The 8473-nt window shown below is 46.1% G+C and overlaps 1 pseudogene; it reads right to left on the minus strand.

The window, feature by feature from the left end:
* Positions 1 to 375: 375 nt before the first annotated feature.
* On the minus strand, positions 376 to 1463 carry LOC124686791 (annotated as a pseudogene).
* Between the last annotated feature and the right edge of the window lie 7010 nt (positions 1464 to 8473).

The following is an 8473-nucleotide window of genomic DNA, read 5'->3' on the forward strand; positions in this document are numbered from 1 at the left end:
ACAACGGGAGAGTAATCCCTTAGCTTTCCCTTCGGGTTTTTTTTCTTTGTTTTCTTTGGTGAACCTTCGGTCTTGTCTAAAACTCTTCCCCTTAATTAATGAATAGTGGCAAATCTTTTGCCACTCGTTTCAAAAAAAAAAAAAAAAAAGAATATATATTCGAAAAGAAAAGGAGCTCCAAGCTCTTATATTGATTCAAGAAAAATATATAGGACCCCTTACAAACAAAAGAACAAACGTTTAAATATAGATAGAATCGAAAAGAGAATTCCAAAAATAGTCTATGGACAAGAGGTAGGACTCCTCATGGACAAACATTGGGAAATAATCAACATGCATGAGCGGCGAGCACGAATGCCAGCCGTGGGTGTTGATTCAGTACTGGGGCAGGCTGCACTCGACGCCGGGCACCTTGCCGTCCTTGTAGTCCACGCAGTAGTCGTAGATCCTGTATTTCTCCTGTACCCACTGCATCTTCCAGCGCTGCTCGTCGGTGAGCCCGCCGCAGTAGGGCTGGCCGTAGGCGCCGGCGCAGCCGTAGATGCAGTCGCCGCCGTAGCACTCGCAGATGTCGAGGTCGATGCCGTGGTAGTTGGCGACGAAGGGGGCGTGGGTCCAGTCGGTCTTGACGCGGCCGCCCTGCGTGGCCCAGTCGTCGGCGGACCAGATGCTGGAGTAGGCGTACATGGGGCGGCTCGTCGGGAAGGCCACGCCGTTGCTCTCGCGGTAGTTGCGGAATACCCGGATGGGCAGGTCGTCGACGTACCAGACGATCATGCAGGGCGTCCAGGAGATGGTGTACTTGTGGTAGCCGTCGGTGGGGTCAAACCACGGCACGAACTGCATCTCCTTGTTGCCGACGCCGTCGGCGTAGACGTTGGTGTGCAGGGTGTAGGGCTGTCCGGTCTCATTCCCCAGGAACTCGAAGTCGATCTCGTCGTGGTTGTCTCCCACCGACGATAGCTACAGTTGATCCATCGATCATCGGAGAAATGTCAATGAATGTTGGTCATCTCTAGCTTAATTCAATCCTTGAGCAATACATGTGAAACAGAAAACGAAGAAGATTCTTACGTAATATGTTGTGACGGTGCCGGCAGAGTTGCCCTTGACGAGCTGGATCCATGTGGAGACGGTCCCGTAGATGAACTGCCTCTTGGACCGGATCATCGAGCCTGACAGCCACGAAAATACAATCATGGAAATGGAATGAGATCGGTCTCATCAATCGACAAACCAAAGCGCTTGCATTGGTACAAGGAGGAGATTTCATTTAAGATCGACTGACCTGAGGAGTTGCTGACGAGGGCGAGGGAGAGGCTATTGCCAGCATCGTAAACCCAGCAGTTCTGGGGCTCCCAGGTCGCTTCGCAATCGTCGTTGAAGTTGCCGCCGGACACAAGCCCAAAAGCCAAGCAGGCAAGAAGAGCTAGCACCGGAATCAACGCTCCAGGATTCCCCATCTTTTTGAGCTGGGTGATCGATCAATGCCCTCTTTCACCTGTAGAATCAATGGTCTTCCTCTTCGTCTTCTTCAGAGCTTGAGAAATGGATGGGACATATATAGTGCGTAGCTTGAAACGTTCCAGGTGGTCAGGTAACATTATTATAGTGAGGACTAGGGAGAGACGACTTGTTGGATTGGAAGATGCATGTACACGATCAAATTTTCGAAGTGGTGATGCACGCACGTCGCGATATCTGTGGGACTGTGGATGCGCGTGGAATGATGAGGATGGTAAAGCAAAGGTGGTGGTGTCGCAGACACGTAGTTCAGGGAACCGACACATGACTTCGCTTTGGCAACGTGCCTGACATCCCAGGGAATACTTGTGCCGGACGTCTTGGCATCATAGCCGTTGCCCCTTCCGCCGGCATCATTGTTCTGCTGCCCGGCGACCGGAGTGAATCATTCTCTGCACATATGACGATTGACGAAGCGAGCTACCAACCGCGACACGGACGACTGGACGAGAGATGCTGAAATACATTGAAAATCTCTATATAGTGCATACAAGACAAACCCCGTTCTTTCGGCACCTTGTTCTCACTTTCTCTTTTTTCGCTTCTCCCTCTCCACACGTGCGCATCTCTGTGCTCTCTTATCCTTCTACAGGTTCACTTCGGCCGCTGCACCCATAACCGCTGAAGAAGATGACTTGGTCTTTCCGGAAGGCTCGTGTAGGGGAGCGTTTCTCCAACCGACTGATGTAGGTCTACGACGGCCATGTCACCTGCGGCAGTATAACCATCATTCTCAAAAGTTGATGTCGCGAGCAACTTAATTGCTGTCTTCGGCCACATGATGCAAAAAAAAAAATTGAAACAGGCAAAAAAGCTTTTGCCTTATATTTGCCTTATATTGATATAGGAGAAGAAAAGAGGTACATGGCAAGAGCCATACAAACGGGAAAAAAAAGGGGGAGGGGGCGGAACAAACTCCGCCCCAGAACAACTTAGCTAACGAGTTCTGCTAGGCTCTTGGCTCCTGCAAGGATCCAGTCTTTTCCTTCTTCCCGGATCTTGTGCATAACGACCGATGGCAGTGAGGACTTGTTGTTGAAGACGCGTTCGTTCCTCTCCTTCCAAATCTCCCAAGTGATGAGAATTAGACCATAGACCTTTGGGAGAAGAGGTAGTGGTCGACGTGATGGCCTGCCAGTAATCAATGACCTTTGCTCTGCCCTCTCCGAGGCTGCCAATAAGATCCGGGCAAGAGAGCCAGGAGGTCGCTGCGGTCCAAATGCGCTTGGAGAAACGACATTTGAAGAGGATGTGTCGAGCCGTCTCAGGGGAGCATCTGCAGAGCTGGCAGGTGGGGTGGTGGCCATCCCTGCTTTGCTAGGCGATCAGCGGTCCACATGCGATTTTGGACGGCGAGCCACGCAAAGAAGCGGCACTTTGGAGGGGCCCAGGTCTTCCAGACAATTATCCCAAACTGGCAAGGAAGAGCCGTGAGGAATTGGACTTGTAAGCGGAGCTGGCAGAGTAGCAACCATTTGGGGTCAAGGACCAAGTGATGGAATCCTCAGTGTCTGGGATCAGCTGGACCTCAGAAAGGAGATCCCACAGACGAACATATTGCTCCATATGCTCAACGGTGAAGGCGTCTACCGCGATGTCTGAGACCCAGTTATGATCAGTGAGCGCCTCCTGGAACGTCTGATTCTTCCTTCTGGAAGCTTTGAAAATCAGGGGAGCAAGGTCCTTTGGAGGGGTGCCATGAAGCCATGAAGATGACCAGAAGGAGGCCTTGGCGCCATTGCCAATGGTGACACGAGTGGCCGTGTTGAAGAGATCTAAATCAGCGGCATCATTGGGGGTCTCGGAGCCCACCCACGACTTGTCCGGAGCCGTCCACTTGTACCATAGCCATCGAAGTCTGAGAGCCCTCGAGAACTTATCCAGGTCCAGGATACCCAGTCCCCCAAGCTCCTTTGGGCGACAGACCTTTTGCCAGTTCACCTTGCATTTCCCTCCGCTGACCGTTTCTTTGCACGCCCAGAGCATCCCATGGCTGATTTTGGCAAAAGCCTTGAGGATGCCTTTGTCAGCTTTTAAAGCCGTCAAAAGGAAGATACGCATAGAGGACAGGACCGACTTAACCAGAGCGGTGCAGCCGGCACGATTCAGGAACTTGCCTTTCCACGGGCTTAGGCGGGCCACTGCCTTGTCGATGTAGGGAGGTCTACCCTTCGGAGTCTTTCGAGTGAGAGAGGCAATCCCAGATACTTGATGGGGAAGGGGGTTGTAGTCGCAGGGAAATTTGCCAGAACCTCCTCTAAGTTTATGTCGGCGCACTGAATAGGGGCAATGGAGCTCTTTGCCACATTAGTCACAAGTCCGATCACCTCCCCAAAGCTCTGAAGTATGCTAGCAAGGCCAGCGACATCATGCGCAGTAGGGGAAAGGAAAAAGGCCGCATCGTCGACGTACAAGGAGACCCTAGGACCCTGCAAGCCCCCAGGCATGGCCGAAAGGAGACCGTCCTCGGTAGCCTTCTCCAGGAGCCTCTGAAGTGGGTCGATGGCGATGTCGAAGAGCAGAGGCGATAATGGGTCCCCCTGTCGGAGACCCCGACCGTGTATGATATCTTTGCCGGGGATCCCATTGAGGAGTACGCGGGAGGAGGCCGTGGAGAAAAGCATCGTCATAAGAGCCCGCCATCTTTGGGGGAAGCCGAGACGTTGCATAAGATCTAACATATAATCCCATCGCACCGTGTCGAAGGCCTTGGCGGTGTCCAGCTTAATGAGGAGGGCCGGAATTTTCCTGCGATGCAGCTAGCGGGCGGTATTCCTCACATACATGAAGTTGTCGTGGATAGTTCTGGACTTGATGAAGGCACTCTGGTTGTGAGAAATGATGCAATAACCCTTGGATTGACAAAGTGTGACGCATTTCGGCCGGGGTGAGCTATCTTCAGATCATCGAAAGGCTGAAGCACCTCAATCACACTCACCAATGCGATGGCTAGAAAATTAACACAGTTGATCTTGTTCTGCACCATTTTTGGGTACACTTGGCCATGTGAAACGAGCACCATATGTTGTCATGGACTCCCAATTTGCCTAGCTAGTAGATGACACATAGTATTTTCCTGCAGAGCATGTATCGCAAACATTTCAGACCCAACCCAATCAAAAGGCTAAACTAGTAATGTCGACGACGCTTATAGTGATGTCATCAATTAGACTTGACAACCCATGGGTGAAGCCCTTGGGAGAGGACGAGGACGCCTCGGTTGATCCAGACAAAATCCCAGTAATAGGATGCAAGGGTGGAAGTCCTTATCCCACACCTCTTTCATGCAATGCACGGGCCACCGCATCCTTGAAATAATTGATGCTCTCTTTCCAGGATCTCCTCATCTTAGCAAGCTCGCGGGGATTCATGAAAATATTCCTTCCATGGAGCCCCATAGCTAATGTCTCTTAGCTGGCCACGAGACTCCGTCCCGCCAAGAATCTGGCCAAGAGGATCTTCCCACCTCTCGCTAGCGGGAGCTTTGACATGGAGACTCGTACATTTTTTCTGCAAGTGATGCATGTAAAATGCATACATGAACTTTGTACTTTATTCTATTGAATTCCCACATATTTGCAACATATGTGATGATAATATCATGTTTTACATTGATTTATGGGGATTTACCAATGACCTCCTTTATTTGATTTATAACTCCGTTGAACAGGAAATTCCTGTTTCGCGTATTTTCACTTTCAGAGACCTATACGGAGTCAAACTGACCTGGGATTTTTGGAGCATCACTTTTTCATCAGGAGAAGCACCCCTGGAGCTTTGAAGCAGACCTGGATGGGTCTGAGGCCCAAAAGAGGACAAGTGGTGCACCCAAACATGGTGGGCGCGCCACCCCCCTCTTTCAGCCGTTGATTGTCCAATTGACCCGATTCTTTCGCCCACCAGCGTATTTTGATCTAAAAATCACTATATATGTGGCTCCGAAGATTTCTCAGGAGGAGAGTGACGCAGAAGACAGAAACACGAAAACAGAGGCTTTAACAACGAAGATTGGAGGGGGAAACTCCACCGGGATCACCACCGGAGAGATATCCACCTTCTCCAACATCTTCATCATGATCACCATGATCAAGGGGGGGGGTACTCCCCCTCTAGACTACTGGTTTGTGGCAGTAGCTTGATCTATTTCTCTCTTGTTCTTCATAGTTCTTAGTGTCATATGAGCTGCCCTACATGATTATGGCCATATTTGTAATACATATGTGGTGGATCCTTATTCTATGATATTGTGCTACGAGATCTGATCATATTATGTGCAAGATGTATTGATAGATGCATATTATGTACCCCGTTTTTAAGTATTTGTTCTAATCCAACATCTATGCAAGAGCATGTGTGGGGTGATCTGTGTATTAGATGGAGTAGCATGGTTTTAGTGATTAGATAGTGACAATAAATTCATGATCTATTATGGTTTTCCATTAATTTTGCTACCTCACTAGGGATAAAGTGAATCCATGTGCTATGTTCGTCACGTGACAAAAGTGATGATCTTGTTTGTTCAAGGTAGCATATTTGATATTCAAACATCATGTCAAAGTACTTATGGCTATGCTCTGTTAATTCTTAAGACAAGATTGCATGGAGTTTTCCCTTTCTTGTGGAGTATAAGAGAGATGTGTTGCATCATATCTATGTTAGGACGTGATGCACATATGAATGTGTATCTTTCACATGTTATTATTCTGCATCTCAGTGATGAATTACTATTTTTCCACTACAACTTAAAAGAAATAATAGTCAAGTGAACCCATTAGTACCGATCCACTTTTTATCATAAGAAACACCTTTATCTTGCTTTTATCTCGCTTTATATTTGTTGCACTATTTTAATCCGAAAATACAAAAAATTACTTTTCTTGTTTTCATCCAAAACACCCAAAACAAATCAAACCCTTTAAGTTTTTTACTTAGTTACTTTATTTTATCTAGTTTTACTCGCTTTATTATTATTTGTGTTTTATTTTGTTACGCGAAACCTTGTGCTTGACAACCACACGGTGGAGTTGGGGACACAAGGCTTTATTTTACTTTGCAGGATTGCTAGAAGAAGAGAGAAGAGAACACTCTTTGCTCAGTTCCCCGAGAGTTCGATATAAACCCTCGATTCACCCTTGTGGGGAAAATGGCTTCCTGGACTACACACTGTGAACTTGGAGTCCCAACGTTTTAAGATATTTTGCTAGTGTTGTTTATCTCCATCAAGGTATATTTCCGGCACCGTTGCCGGGGAGCTGAAAAGAGTTACATCATAGTGGTTGCTGCATAATAGGTATTTTCTGGCGTGTCGTGAAGAATCTTCTTACTACTGCGTCTCACCTAAGCTTTGGGAGGTAACACCACTGTGAGCTCTCTTATCTCTTTTAGATTTTGCATCATATTTTATTTGAGTTGTTTTTAGTCTTTGCTTGTTGTTTATTTTTCATAAAAAAAATGAAAAACACATAAAAAATAGTAGTAACTATCTTCTTAAAATCATGGGGGAAAGAAATACTAATTTGTGTGTTTACACAAACACTCATAATGATCATTTTATTGCTAAACCTATCACTACACCTGAGATAACTGTTGAAAGCTTTGAAGTAAGTCATGGGTTATTAAATCTTATAACTAGGGAACAATTTGGCGGTAGTGCTAGTGAAAGATGCCTCTATGCATTTACATGATTTTTGTGAAATTTGTGACATGCAAAAGTTTAAAAATGTGGAAAATAAAAATGTCAAGCTCAAATTATTCCCATTTTTGCTTAGAGAAAAGGCTAAAGAATGGTTATTGTCATTACCTACCGCTAGTATCAATTCTTGGGATGATCTTAAAGAAGCTTTCATTAAAAAGTATTATCCACCTATTAAGATCTTACAAAATCGAAATAGCATCCTATCATTTAGATGAAATGACAATGAGCATGTAGAAACAATTAACTTGGGAAATAATTAAGAACATGCTTAGAACTTGTCCATCACATGGAGTTAATGAATGGACTATCTTACACTCTTTTTATAATAGGTTGTGGTGACCCAACATACCATTGCATGGTGTAGTATGCAAGTCATTGACATAACATCAATGAAACACCATTCCACTAGTATTACATCTCTCAGAGTGGTACAACAAAAACATATGCGGGTCCAAGGAATATCTATAGAATTACAACACCGACTCTTTACAGAAGATCAACACAGCCTCCTACTTTATAATGAGGTAAAACTGCAAATAAACTCTAGAAGAACAATTCGTGGTCTAACTTATTACTAACTCTATCTATAGAGGATTTGACTAGCTATAGAGGCTAAGACTGGATTCTAACTAATTACTAGGAGCTAGTACTAGGGAGCTAGTTCCATTCTATTGCTACATCTAGGTTTTCTCAATGGTGGATGTGGTGTTTGACTCCTCTAGTAGGATTCTATCTCTAGAAGTAGTTGTTGACTCCTCAGTCTTTGAGTTGCACTGTAGATCTTCATTTAATGCCTTCAGATCTAAGCAGGGGATTCAAAGAGGGATGAGCACGAGCATACTCAGCAAGTTCATTATAGGAAAGAGGTGTTTAATGACATTGCTACAGCCATGGACCAGAAAGTCTTAGGCAATGCAAGTTTTTGCAAACATTTCTTCAAAAGGTTGCTTTTATTCTGAAGAACTATGTCCGTCAGCCTTCACCGGGTATCTAGAACTTCATGGAGTTCCTTTCCAGCTGCGTTCGCAGTTCCAAACCCAGAATAGGGAGTGGCAAGCCACAATTTGATACACTCTGCGCAGGTGTGTTACTTTACCCATAAGAGATCTTATCATTGTTACCAGCCGGGTTTAAGACTTCGTCCATACCTTCTTGGTGTGAGGCCAGGTATAAGGTCATAGAAAATCACTGGGCCTTCCCGCGACCCCGCATACCCACCTTATGTGAACCACTGGCCACGATCGACTGTATGAT

Source organism: Lolium rigidum, chromosome 2 (genome assembly GCF_022539505.1).
Source record: "Lolium rigidum isolate FL_2022 chromosome 2, APGP_CSIRO_Lrig_0.1, whole genome shotgun sequence".
In the NCBI taxonomy this organism is placed as follows: Eukaryota; Viridiplantae; Streptophyta; class Magnoliopsida; order Poales; family Poaceae; genus Lolium; species Lolium rigidum.